The 12,847-nt window shown below is 36.4% G+C and overlaps 1 non-coding gene across 1 annotated transcript; it reads right to left on the bottom strand.

Annotated features, from left to right (window-relative positions):
- Positions 1-7,809: 7,809 nt before the first annotated feature.
- On the bottom strand, positions 7,810-7,916 carry LOC115718206 (small nucleolar RNA R71). Its single transcript, XR_004011790.1, has one exon. It is a non-coding gene; the product is annotated as a small nucleolar RNA R71 (small nucleolar RNA).
- Positions 7,917-12,847: the final 4,931 nt, after the last annotated feature.

The raw sequence follows: 12,847 nt of genomic DNA, 5'->3' as shown, positions 1-12,847 counted from the left end.
ATACGGTTACCTTCAAGAAGGCGCTGGATTTTGTTATCAAAAATATCATTTACTGATACGCACTCCCCTATAAGATTCTGTCAGAGAATGGGAAGCAGTTTAATAGTGAGCATTTCACCAACTTCTGTGTCCAGCACGAAATTATGAAAGGCTTCTCTACTATAGCTCGACCACAAGCTAATGGACAAGTGGAAGCTGTCAACAAAATTCTGAAGACCACGTTGAAGAAGAAGCTGCAAGCTTGTAAAGCCCATTGGTCGGAGGAACTCCCTCAAGTTCTATGGGCCTATAGAATGACCAAAAGAACTATGACGGGGCATACGCCATATGCAATGGCCTATGGATGCGAAGCAGTAATCCAAGTAGAGACTACAATCCCATCCAATCAGTAAGACACCTACGACCCTTCCCGTTGACACTCTCTGCTTCAGGAGTCACTAGACTTAATAGACGAGGTCTGGGATAACTCCCAGGTCTAGCTCAAAATGTACCAAGGAAAGATCGCCTGGCATTTCAACTCAAAGGTGAAAAGTCGTACCTTCGATATTGGCAATCTTGTACTGCGAAGAGTCTTCCTAGCTTCCTAGGAACGAGGAGTGGGGGTGCTTAGCCCAAACTAGGAAGGCCCCTAAGGGATACTTGAGAAGGTGGGACAAGGTACTTTTGTCTAAAATTGATGGATGGATCGAGGGTCCCCAACCCCTAGAATGCGGATCATTTATGCCGATATTACAAATAGGCGATACACACCGGGCAGTGATTTAATTTGGAGTGTTTTTGTAAACAGTTTATGTAATTAACTTCTGGACAAATTGCCTCCATGCATCATCCAATGAGAACAAAAGTATTTTATGCTAACATTTTACATTATGTTTTTAGGCCACAAGTTGTGTTTTAAACAAGTGACCAGTAAGGTGGAGACATCCACACTTCTTAGCTCACTTTGAGGGTATCATACCTAGTTGATTGTGCCAAGTTGATTGTGCCCCAAAAAACGTACGGTGTGTCGCATTATGTTCAATTTATTTTTTGATGATTCTTTGCTTAAAATAGGATCCGTTTTCAACAAAGTTCCTTAAGCAAAGGAACAACTGCTTGAATTCCTTCTTGAAGCTTAATATATACACTCAATTGGGAGATACTTGCCTGAATTCCTTCTCAGAAACTTTTATAAGAATGTTCATATAAAAAGATTAAAACTATTAAGGCTTCACTTGAGCTCCAATAGATTTTGGTATTATCGTTACCAAAATACCATCCAAAATCCATAGCGTGTGAAACCGACCTTCTTAGATAAAAAAAAGGCCCTAGCGCCTGAAAAAATATCAAAGTCTTGTGAAAATAAGGTTATCTTGGAGCTCCATGGGAAACCATTCATGTTTTCAATAGCATTAGTTGTCTCGAGAAATTTTTAAAAAGGATCAAGATTATCTCTCCTAACAAAAGGAAGTAGGTACTTCTTGAGTACCTCCTAAGCTAGTAGAGGGATAGAAAGTCCATAAATGTCAAAAAGTTGGAGTGATGGCCGTTGGAACCACACACTTCAAAAAAAACCCTTAACAAGCAACTATACATTGCAAATGTCAAAGCCTAAATATATTGCTATGCTAAAAGATGTTCCTAGAAACAAGTATCACAAAAAACCTCGTAGACCAGGCAAAAGTAAGTACAATTTTACGGCTGTACAAAAAAATTAAACATGTATGTGTATGTCTAGAATGGTTGATGCATGTGTTGGAATTATTTTACCAGAATCTAGATATACTAACAAGTATGTTTCATTAACATCCTAATATGAATTTTTAAAACAATGAAATAAACACATAAGGGTTAAAGAAAACATTACATTGATTGCAACAAAATATAATGACTCCTTCTGTTTAGATCTTTAGCCCATGATTCCTTTCTGTAGCAGAGCATAATTAAGATCTGAACCTGGATCTCTTTCTCTGCTTCCTTGAGCCCGATTCTCCTTCTTGTTGATTGGATTCTTCACAGTCTGACACACTGTGATTGAGGTACCACTTGATGTGTGTGGGCACTCACTCTATCACTCAAGGTATGATAACTTGAAGAAGAAAAGAGGAGAATGTTGTTTCGGCCTAATAGAAAGAAGGCTCGGGAAATTTTTTTCTGAAAGTGAAATTTCATCAATCTTTAAGTGTGAGCCATCACTATCTATTTATAGGTAACCACCTAGATTTAGGTTAGATTTAATTAGCATTAACATAATAGAAAAATAAATTGTAAAATCCATGCATAGTGGGCGGCCATGGGTTGGATAATGGGCCCCACTTTGTAATGTTGCCATTTTGTCATTTTCCCATCTTATTTTCTCAAAAACGCTAATTTTCCAACTTAACCACTTAAATGTCAATTCCAATTATTTAATAACTAAAAATTAATTATTAAATAATATTGTCATTTAATATATTTATTAATTAGACTTAATAAAGTCTCTTAACTAATAAATAAGACTTAGAATCTCTTTTCTTCACATTTAAGCCCTTGCTTAGTGAAAATTCATTAAACTAGACATAGTCTAATTTTAGAATTATAATTGATTAATTAAAATCAATTAATTGAGTCTTACAAGCAGTATGGTCTCAACTAGTATGGGGACCATGGGCCTATATAACCGAGCTTCTAATAAGGTGATCTAGAATTTACCAAGTAAATCCACTAACTTATTAATTTCTCATTGCATCAACTCATAGAACTCAGAATTTCACTCTCAGTTACATAGAATGTTCTATATGTTCCACGATATAGATACGCTATTAATTATCCATTGTTATAATCCCAATAATCAATGATCCTCTATATATAGATGATCTACATTGCATAGGGATAAAATTACCGTTACACCCTTTCAATGTACTTTATCCTTAAAACTCTTGACCACCTATAAATGATATTTTAGTGAAATATTATAATCACTAAAATGAGATCTTAATCATTTATCTCTATTCAGCCAAGCTCGAAAGAAATCGTCGTTTCACTTCTAAATACCTATAGAAGTTATAGATTCCATATCTATGTTTAGCGCTCCCACTCAATTGTACTACCGTGTTCCCAAAATGTACGTATCACCTTGACCAAAAAGTAGGCTTAACTAACAAATCAAAGAACACGAATAACACTCTTGAGATCGAACCTAACCATGTCAGGATTAAGATCATTCGATCTAGGATCAACTAGGTCATATTGAATTGAATAGATGTTACGGTAAATTTATCATATCTAATCAAAGATTAATATCGGTCCCTTCCAATGTATACTCCGTACATCCGATACTGGTAAATTTTGCCAATGCCCTGGAAAGGACATAACACTTATCCAAGGTGTAAGTATACCTATCGTTGATTATCATGCCAGTCTAAATCCAGTGAACTGACAAATCAGGGAATTAAACTTTTGAACATATAATCATTATTATATTCCACTGTGCTGACAACACTATTATCATGAACAAATACATATGTTCTGGACCTAATAGAATTTATATACATGAAATAAATCATGTGAACCATGCAACATAAAAGGATTTCTGATCTTTATTAATTAGTAAATCTGATTATATTGAAATGGATTTTATTTAGGGCACAAAATCCAACAAACTCCCACTTGCACTAATATAAAACAAAAGGTGCATTTCAAATAATATCAACATCTGGATATCCAAATCAAGTGTAGTTTGTAGTATAGTTTTCGTAATAGGATCTAACAAATTGTATTCAATTCAACCTTCCCTCCACCATTACATTTCCTTAATCATAAAATACTTGATATTGTAAAATTCCTCTATATATGTCTACTCCCTTAGGGAAACTGGATTCTTTACTTTTGGCAACTACTTTTGCGTTAATTAGGAAGTAACACTTGTAGTTAATAAATGTTGGAACAATGCCAAAAATGTATAGAACTTTCCTTAGCCTGAATAAGTATCTTTCCTGCAACTTTAACATTCAGTCCCTCTGGTAGACTTAGAGACTTCAGATAGGTTTTTACACTTCTCCAAAATCACTACTCCACCCCAAGAGTAATAACCATCTCATCAGTAGACTTTCTAGCACTAAGGCAAGTCTAGAAATCTGATTCGGGGTAGTCTAAGAGTATTAAATACACCCTTATCGACTAACATATAGTTCCTCTTCTTGATCTTAAGATTTACTTGATTGTCTTCCAAAGTTCCTTTCCTGGATTAATCTAATACCTACTCTTTACTCCCACTCAACAACATGTGTCTGGTCTAAGACATACTAAAGCATATCTGAGACCTCTCATTGTTGATTGAAGGAATGCTTTCATGGCTTTATCTTTTCTGGAATAGGCTAAACTTTTCCTTAGATAAATAAAATCTATATCTAGAAGTCGAGAAGCTTCTATAGATTGCCACAACTTACTAAAGAAAGTTGCTTGCACTAGAGTAAGTAAATTATCAGGTATACCACAAACCATAGGTTTAGATAATCTCAAACCTACAATACTAGGAGCAGGAAGTTTTGTTAAGTCCATTGAATAGACTTACGAACAAAATTTCCTTGCTTGTCTTTGTAATAGAAAACTTTTAGTTGTTCCATGTGAATGGTTTTAACCATAGTGTTCTTGGTTGTACTTCTTAGTTCCTTATTCTCACAATCCATTACTTGTTTAAACTAACAATGGATTTTCATCACAAGTGTCTTCCAAGTCATCACAGAGTGAGTTCCGTGAAACCCTCCCACTACGACAAGGTACCGTGAATTTTTTGTCTAAGAATACTAAATGGTATTGTCCTCTTCGGTTGTGTCAAAATAACAGAGGTAGTGGGATCATCTTATACAGAATAAGATGATAGAACACTTTTGGAATCAAGAAAAATATCTCCTTTATTTTGTACTTTGTTTTCAGACTTAGTCATTTTCTTAGAAAAGTAGTATTTGTTAATACAAACACTTTCTTATCTTAATGACCATGGGATGGTCCACCCCTAATCACTTAGAATAGCTAACAAACATGCAAACCTTGGTTAACAGTTCTAGCTTTTCTTAAGATCACGATTAGGTCATCCATGAATCTAGTAATGGTTTATACTAAGTACACAACCATTCCATCATTCTAAAATTTTCCTATCACTAGGGTATTTCCTTAGAAGGACTTAGGCAACGATTAGTAACTAATCATAGACCTTATATTATCATCAATATGCAAATCGAATTTCTGGGGAGGTAAGTTTCGATATAATTCAAAAATCAACTTAATGATCTTTGAACTGCATACCTATCAAATATTTCTCCACCCCTATCAGTTCGCAAGATCTTTAACAACTTACCTTAACGGTTTTTCACCATTGCTAGAAATTTATGAAATTTTTCAAACATTTCAAATTTCTTTGCATAAGGTAAAATCTAGAGTAATCGTTTTAAGAATATAACGAAAACTCATATCCACCCCTGCATGTACCTTCATCATTGAATGAGATGATTTTCCTTTCAGTGGATATAGGCATATTGACACTTTCCAGAGAAGGATCTTGTCAAAACCACTATGAATAAGATACAAATGCCATAGATCTATATAAGAATGTGGTTGTGGTCTTTCGATGACTTAGGTCTAGTTACATTAAAGAGTTCTTAGAATAGTGCAAGTGCATCCTGGTCACAGAATACTAAACTTATATTCCATACTTTAACATATACAGTTTGAATCCATTGACAGAAAATTGATATTAAACATTTGTGAAAGTTGAACTGTATTGTATTCTGGAAACAAAAATATAAAATTTCTATTTGGAATCTAAAATTTAAAGTAAAAGACTTAAATTTATACCAAATATACAATGAGTAATGATTATAGCTTGGACCACCACTATGTTAGGTTATATTTAGCCTATGTTTTGGGTCTTTAAAGTTAGCATTTTCTCGTCTATTGGTGTCTTTTGGAGCAGTTTTACGCTTGATTTTCATTATTTCAGGTTCCCGGGGTGTTAAATTTCAAATTCAGTCAAATGGCAAAAAACTGGGACAAACTGGAAAAAAATTTGAAAATTCGGCTCCAGACGCGTCAGTAGTCGCGACCTCCAGAGAGCCAAGTCGCGACCCTTTTTCCTGGTCGCGACTCTGGTCGCGACTTCGAGATTTGGCAGAACCTCTGATTTTCGAGGTTTGCCTATAGTCGCGACCAGCTTAAATGCTAGTCGCGACAAGGTACGGAAATCGCAGATTTGACCTAATTTTGATTTTTTCTCAAATTGGAGGCACACCTCTCATCCCTATATAAGGAATATGACACTGAAGGTCAGGGTAAGCAGAAATAGACCTAAATAGTGGATGCAAGTGGAGAGGAAGCTATCTTGAAGACCCGGAGCGATATCACCTTCTAGTTTCTTTCTTTTACCCTTAATTTCTTCTTTTATGTTTAGTTTTGTTTCTGAATTAATCATGGATATTTTTAGAGTTATGTTGAACTAAATTTCCCAATAAGGGAGGATGATGAATGTTGTTTAAGTTTATGCCTAGTTAATAAATAATTGCCATTCCTTCATCTTATGCGTGAATACTATCTATATTTGTGTTTAATTCCACGTGCAAGCTTGATCACCTTTTACATGTTTAATGATCTCAATTCGAAATTTGAAAAGTGAGAATTGAGAATGCTAAAATTGGATAGTCTAGGTTTTGATGTGAAACGAAAGTATTTACATAGCCTCAATGACAAATAGATTATTGCGTAATGCTGATTTTGTGTTGATTTAATTAAGAAGTTAATTAGAGAACATATTATTTAGAACCTAAAAGATCTGAAAAGAGTTAGGTTAATTATAATCTGTCTTTCACATTGAGACAAGGATAACAATTAGGTATTAACTTTGGTAACTTATCAACAGGATTCACCTCCCTAATCTCTCATCTTGATTAATCTTCGTTTATTTTCTCTTTAATTTTTTGAGTTATTTACTTTTAAATTGCAAAATTATTATTTTACCAAATAGAATCATAAGTATAGTTTAGTAGTACTTAATCCAATTCCCTGTGGTTCGACCTCACTTGCGTGAGATACTACTTGATTGCGTATACTTGCGTAATAAACATAAAATTCGTAACAAGTTTTTGGCACCGCTGCCGGGGAACTGTTTAAAGATCAATACTGCACAAAATTATACTAACTTCTACATTAGTATATTTTCTCTTGTTGATTTTCTAACCTTTTTCTTGCAATATTTTCTTGATCTATTTCAGGAATCCTAAGTGTATGCGCCGTCAAGGACAAGCAGTCATATTACTAGTTGATCCTGAAATAAAGAAAACTTGTAGGAGAAACTGAAAGAACAAGAGGCAAGAAGGAGTTTCAGCAACTGCTGAAACTTCAGAAATCATGGTTGCTAATGTGAATGCTAATGCTGCAAACAATGGAGGTAATAACGGTAATAATGGTGGCGCCGTGGAAGATCAAGCTAATGGTCGTAGCTTGAGAGATTACATTCTCCCTACTCTGACGGGAGTGCAGTCATGTATCAGGCCACCGGCAGTGGATGCGAATAACTTTGAGATCAAACCTGCCATACTTCAAATGGTGCAGTCGTCAGTTCAGTTTGGTGGCCTCCCTTCTGAAGATCCTAATCTGCATCTCTCTAACTTCATGGAACTTTGTGAAACTTTTAAAGTTAATGGAGTTAGTGATGATGCCATTCGACTGAGACTGTTCCCATTCTCGCTCAGAGAACGAGCCAAGAGTTGGTTAAACTCCTTGCCACCCAACTCTATAGCCACCCGGAATGATCTGGCAACGAAATTCTTGTCAAAGTTCTTTCCTCCAGCTAAGTCTGCAAAGCTGCGAGAAGAAATCAACAACTTCTGCCAACAAGATAATGAATCTCTCCATGAGTCTTGGGAGAGGTTTAAGGATCTGATCAGAAAGTGCCCTCATCATGGTATAGAGAAGTGGATGCTGGTCCACAATTTCTACAACGGGTTGGTTGGTAACACTAGAACTCTGATAGATGCAGCAGCTTGTGGAGCCTTTATGAGAAAGAGTGCTAATGAGGCTTACGATCTATTGGAGGAGATGGCTCTAAACAATCAGCAGTGGCCAACTGAAATGAGTCAAACTAAGAAGGTAGCTGGTGTGTTAGAGGTTGATGCCATCACAAAGTTGACAGCTCAGGTTGAGGCATTGACAAAGCTAATTGCAGGGCAAGCTAAGCAAGCCAAAGTTGTTTGTGAGTTATGTGGAGGAAGTCATCACTTTTCAGAGTGTCAAGCAGATGTGGATGATTTGCCAATGGATGAAGCTAAAGCCATTGGAAATTTTTCGTAGAATAACAACAACAACTATGGGTTCAACAAAGGTGGTAACCGAAGAAACAGTGGGTTCTATCAGCAATGAAATCAGAACCAGACATAAAACCAACAGTTTAATCAGCAACAAGCCTCTGGTTGAAATTCTAGTTTGCAAACAGATTTACTGCTACAATTCATGACTGAAACTAGATCTTCAATCAAAGACCTGCAGACTCAGATGGGCCAACTAGCAACTTAGGTAGCAACCCATCCTCAAGGAAATTTGCCTAGCACAGCTGAAGTCAATCCCAAAGAAAACTGCAAAGCAATTACCCTGAGAAGCGGTAAGAATTATGATGGTCTTGAATTGCCACAACCAGCTGATGGAGACAAGGAGAATAAAGCTCAACCAATGCCAACCCCAACACCAACAGCAGAGAAGGCTACTGACAGCCCAACACAACCACAAAAGTCTCCACCTATTAGCATTGATCACCATGTGAAAATACCCTATCCTCAGAGGCTCAGAAAGTCAAGTCTAGACAAGCAGTTCACCAAATTCCTAGAAGTCTTCAAAAGACTTCACATTAACATTCCCTTTGCTGAAGCTTTAGAGCAGATGCCAAGTTATGTGAAGTTCATGAAGGAGATTCTGTCAAAGAAGAGAAAGATGGAGGATTATGAGACAGTGGCTCTAACTGAAGACTGCAGCGCCATTCTACAGAAGAAACCCCCTCCCAAACTCAAAGATCCAGGGAGTTTCACTATTCCTTGTACTATTGGGAGAATTGAAGGAATAAATGCACTATGTGACTTGGGAGCCACATTAACTTGATGCCTCTATCAGTGTTTAAAAGATTGCACTTGGGTAAAGCAAAGCCAACCACGGTAACTCTCCAATTGGCGGATCGATCACTAGCTCATCCTAGAGGAGTCATTGAGGATGTGTTAGTTAAAGTTGACAAGTTCATCTTTCCAGCTGATTTCATTGTTCTGGATATGGAAGAAGATAGCAATGTCCCAATCATTCTTGGGAGACCATTCTTGGCAACTGGCCAAGCCTTGATCGATGTTCAAAAGGGTGAATTAAAGCTGAGAGTCCAAGGAGAAGAAGTGGTCTTTAATGTGCTAAAGGCTATGACATACCCAAAGGCAAGTGATAACTGTTTCTTCATTGATTTGATTGATGAAATTGTGGGTGAGAAAAAGCTGCTAGATGATCCTCTCGAACTGAGTTTAACTGAAGTTGAATTGACGGAGCAAGAGGGACAAGAGGTCATGGGTTATGTGAAGTGGCTTTATTCCTATGGGCCCTTGAACAGAAGGTATTATGAGGAATTGGGAGTAGTTCCAAAAGAGCTGATGCCATCTACTGAAAAGCCTCCAGAACTTGAATTGAAGGTGCTTCCTAGTCACTTGAGGTATGAGTTTTTGGGTAAAGATAAAAAGCTGCCAGTTATTGTGTCAGCTTCTCTTTCTTATGTGGAAACTGATAGACTACTGAGGGTACTCCGAGCTCACAACTAGGCTATCGCTTGGACACTAGGTGATGTCAAAGGAATCAGTCCTTCAACGGTGATGCACCGAATTATAATGGAAGACAATCCCAAACCGACAATCGACGCTCAACGAAGACTCATTCCACCCATGAAGGAAGTTGTCAGAAAAGAAGTAGTCAAGTGGTTGGATGCTGGAGTTACTTATCCCATTTCAGATAGTAAGTGGCTTAGCCCGGTGCAAGTGGTTCCAAAGAAAGGTGGAATGACTGTGATCAAGAATGAAAAGAATGAGTTGATTCCTACGAGAACAGTCACTGGTTGGAGGATTTGCATCGATTACAGGAAACTCAACAAAGCAACCCGAAAAGATCACTTTCCTTTGCCCTTCATTGATCAAATGCTAGACAGATTGGCGGGGCAAGAGTATTACTGCTTTCTTGATGGCTACTCTGGATACCACCAGATAGCTATAGCACCTGAAGATCAGGAAAAGACTACTTTCACATGTCCCTACGGTACCTTTGCTTTCAGAAGAATGCCATTCAGTTTGTGTAACGCCCCTGCTACTTTTCAAAAGTGTATGATGGCTATCTTTTCAGACTTGATTGAATCTTGTATTGAAATCTTCATGGATGATTTCTCGGTCTTTGGTTCCTCCTTCGATCATTGTTTAGAAAATCTAGAAAAGGTGCTAACAAGGTGCGAGAAGTCTAACTTGGTGCTAAACTGGGAGAAGTGCCACTTTATGGTAACAGAAGGAATTGTTCTTGGGCACAAAATTTCAAAGGCAAGAATTGAGGTGGATAAGGCTAATGTTCAACAATAGAAAATTTGCCACCTCCAGTTTCTGTAAAAGGAGTGAGGAGTTTCCTAGGACATGCTGGCTTCTACTGAAGATTTATCAAGGACTTCTCAAAGATCTCAAAACCTTTGTCCAGTTTACTTGTCAATGGTGTTCCATTTGAGTATGGAGAAGATTGCTTAAAGGCATTCAAAGTTCTAAAGGAGAGATTGATTTCAGCACCAATAGTCACTTCACCAAATTGGGAATTGCCTTTCGAGTTGATGTGCGATGCAAGTGATTATGCAATTGGAGCGGTCTTGGGTCAAAGAGTTGACAAGGTGTTTCACACAATCTATTATGCTAGTAGAACTCTGAATGATGCTCAATTAAATTATGCCACTACAGAAAAAGAAATGCTAGCAATTGTGTTTGCTTGTGATAAATTCCGACCCTACCTGATTGGGAATAAGGTAATTGTCTACACAGATCATTCAGCGATCAAATACCTTATGACTAAGAAAGATGCAAAGCCGAGACTGATTCGGTGGGTACTTCTACTTCAAGAGTTTGACTTACAGATAAAAGATAAGAAGGGCACCGAAAATCTGGTAGCAGACCACTTGTCAAGACTAGAGCTGGAAGAAAGTCAAAATACAAAGGAGGTACAGATAAATGAGCAATTTCCTGATGAACAACTCTTTAGTGTGAGGGAAAACCTGATGGTACCATGGTATGCTGATTATGTCAATTTCTTGGCTGCAAAAATAACCCCTCCCGAGCTTTCGCGTCAGCAATTGAAGAAGTACTTTTCTGAGGTGAAACATTATTACTGGGAAGAGCCAATCCTCTACAAGCACTGCGCCGATCAGATAATTAGAAGATGTGTGCCTGAAGAGGAGATGTATTCTATCCTAAATCATTGCCATGCTTTACCATGTGGAGGACATTTCAGTGGAACCAGAACTGCTGCTAAGGTGTTGCAAAGTGGATTCTTTTGGCCAACACTATTCAAGGATGCTACTACCTTTGTTAAGGCATGTGATCGTTGTCAACGGACAAGTAATATCTCAAGAAACAAGGATTTTAGAAGTGGAATTATTTGATGTGTGGGGGATAGACTTCATGGGTCCTTTTCCTTCATCCTTTAGCAATTAGTACATTCTATTGGTTGTCGACTATGTGTCTAAATCTGAAAAGTGAGAATTGAGAATGCTAAAATTGGATAGTCTAGGTTTTGATGTGAAACGAAAGTATTTATATAGCCTCAATGACAAATAGATTATTGCGTAATGCTGATTTTGTGTTGATTTAATTAAGAAGTTAATTAGAGAACATATTATTTAGAACCTAAAAGATCGGAAAAGAGTTAGGTTAATTTATAATCTGTCTTTCACATTGACATAAGGATAGCAATTAGGTATTAACATTGGTAACTTATCAACAGGATTCACCTCCCAAATCTCTCATCTTGATTAATCTTCGTTTATTTTCTCTTTAATTTTCTGAGTTATTTACTTTTAAATTGCAAAATTATTATTTTACCAAATAGAATCATAAGTATAGTTTAGTAGTACTTAATCCAATTCCCTGTTGTTCGACCTCACTTGCGTGAGATACTACTTGATTGCGTATACTTGCGTAATAAACATAAAATTCGTAACACACTACTAATCTAACATTAAGTCTAATTTTCCTAAAGTAAGCATATATAAGTAGGAAATTCTAAGATCGAGGATTATATCATTTCGGGATAGAATGTCAGGATTAGAATCATTTGTGCCATTCAATTTCATAAAAGAAAATAGAATGACATTATAAGTAGATGATTTGTAAACCATTCATCCATGGACTACTACAAAAAGAATATTTTGCAACACCTTTTTAGCAACACATGAGAAAAAAGTGTTACAAATTTATTAAAATACTTATTTAGAAACATATACAATAAGTGTTACCAGATAATATTAACTTAATAAAAATATTTATTTGAATAACAAACTTAAATGTCATAAGGCAACACTTCTAAAATAATTGTTGTCTCATATTGCACTATAATAAAATCTATCATGCTTTTTTAAAAAGTGTCACTAATTATAATTATTATATTTTAACAAAAAATTAAAATAGATATTAAAAAGGAGGCAACTACTTTTTAGAAAGTGTTGCATGTAATTACCCCACTAAGTCGTTTTCTTCTCCTACTAATACGATCGTGATTATTGTTTTCTTCTCCAACAATCATTATTCCTTCAAACTCTAATGCAGAGAAATCAAAGAAAGCTATATATGTATATCTCTATGCT

The sequence above is a fragment of the Cannabis sativa genome, chromosome 5 (assembly GCF_029168945.1).
Source record: "Cannabis sativa cultivar Pink pepper isolate KNU-18-1 chromosome 5, ASM2916894v1, whole genome shotgun sequence".
In the NCBI taxonomy this organism is placed as follows: domain Eukaryota; kingdom Viridiplantae; phylum Streptophyta; class Magnoliopsida; order Rosales; family Cannabaceae; genus Cannabis; species Cannabis sativa.
The sequence above is the reverse complement of the archived record's forward strand: the minus strand, read 5'-3'. Positions and strand labels throughout refer to the sequence as shown.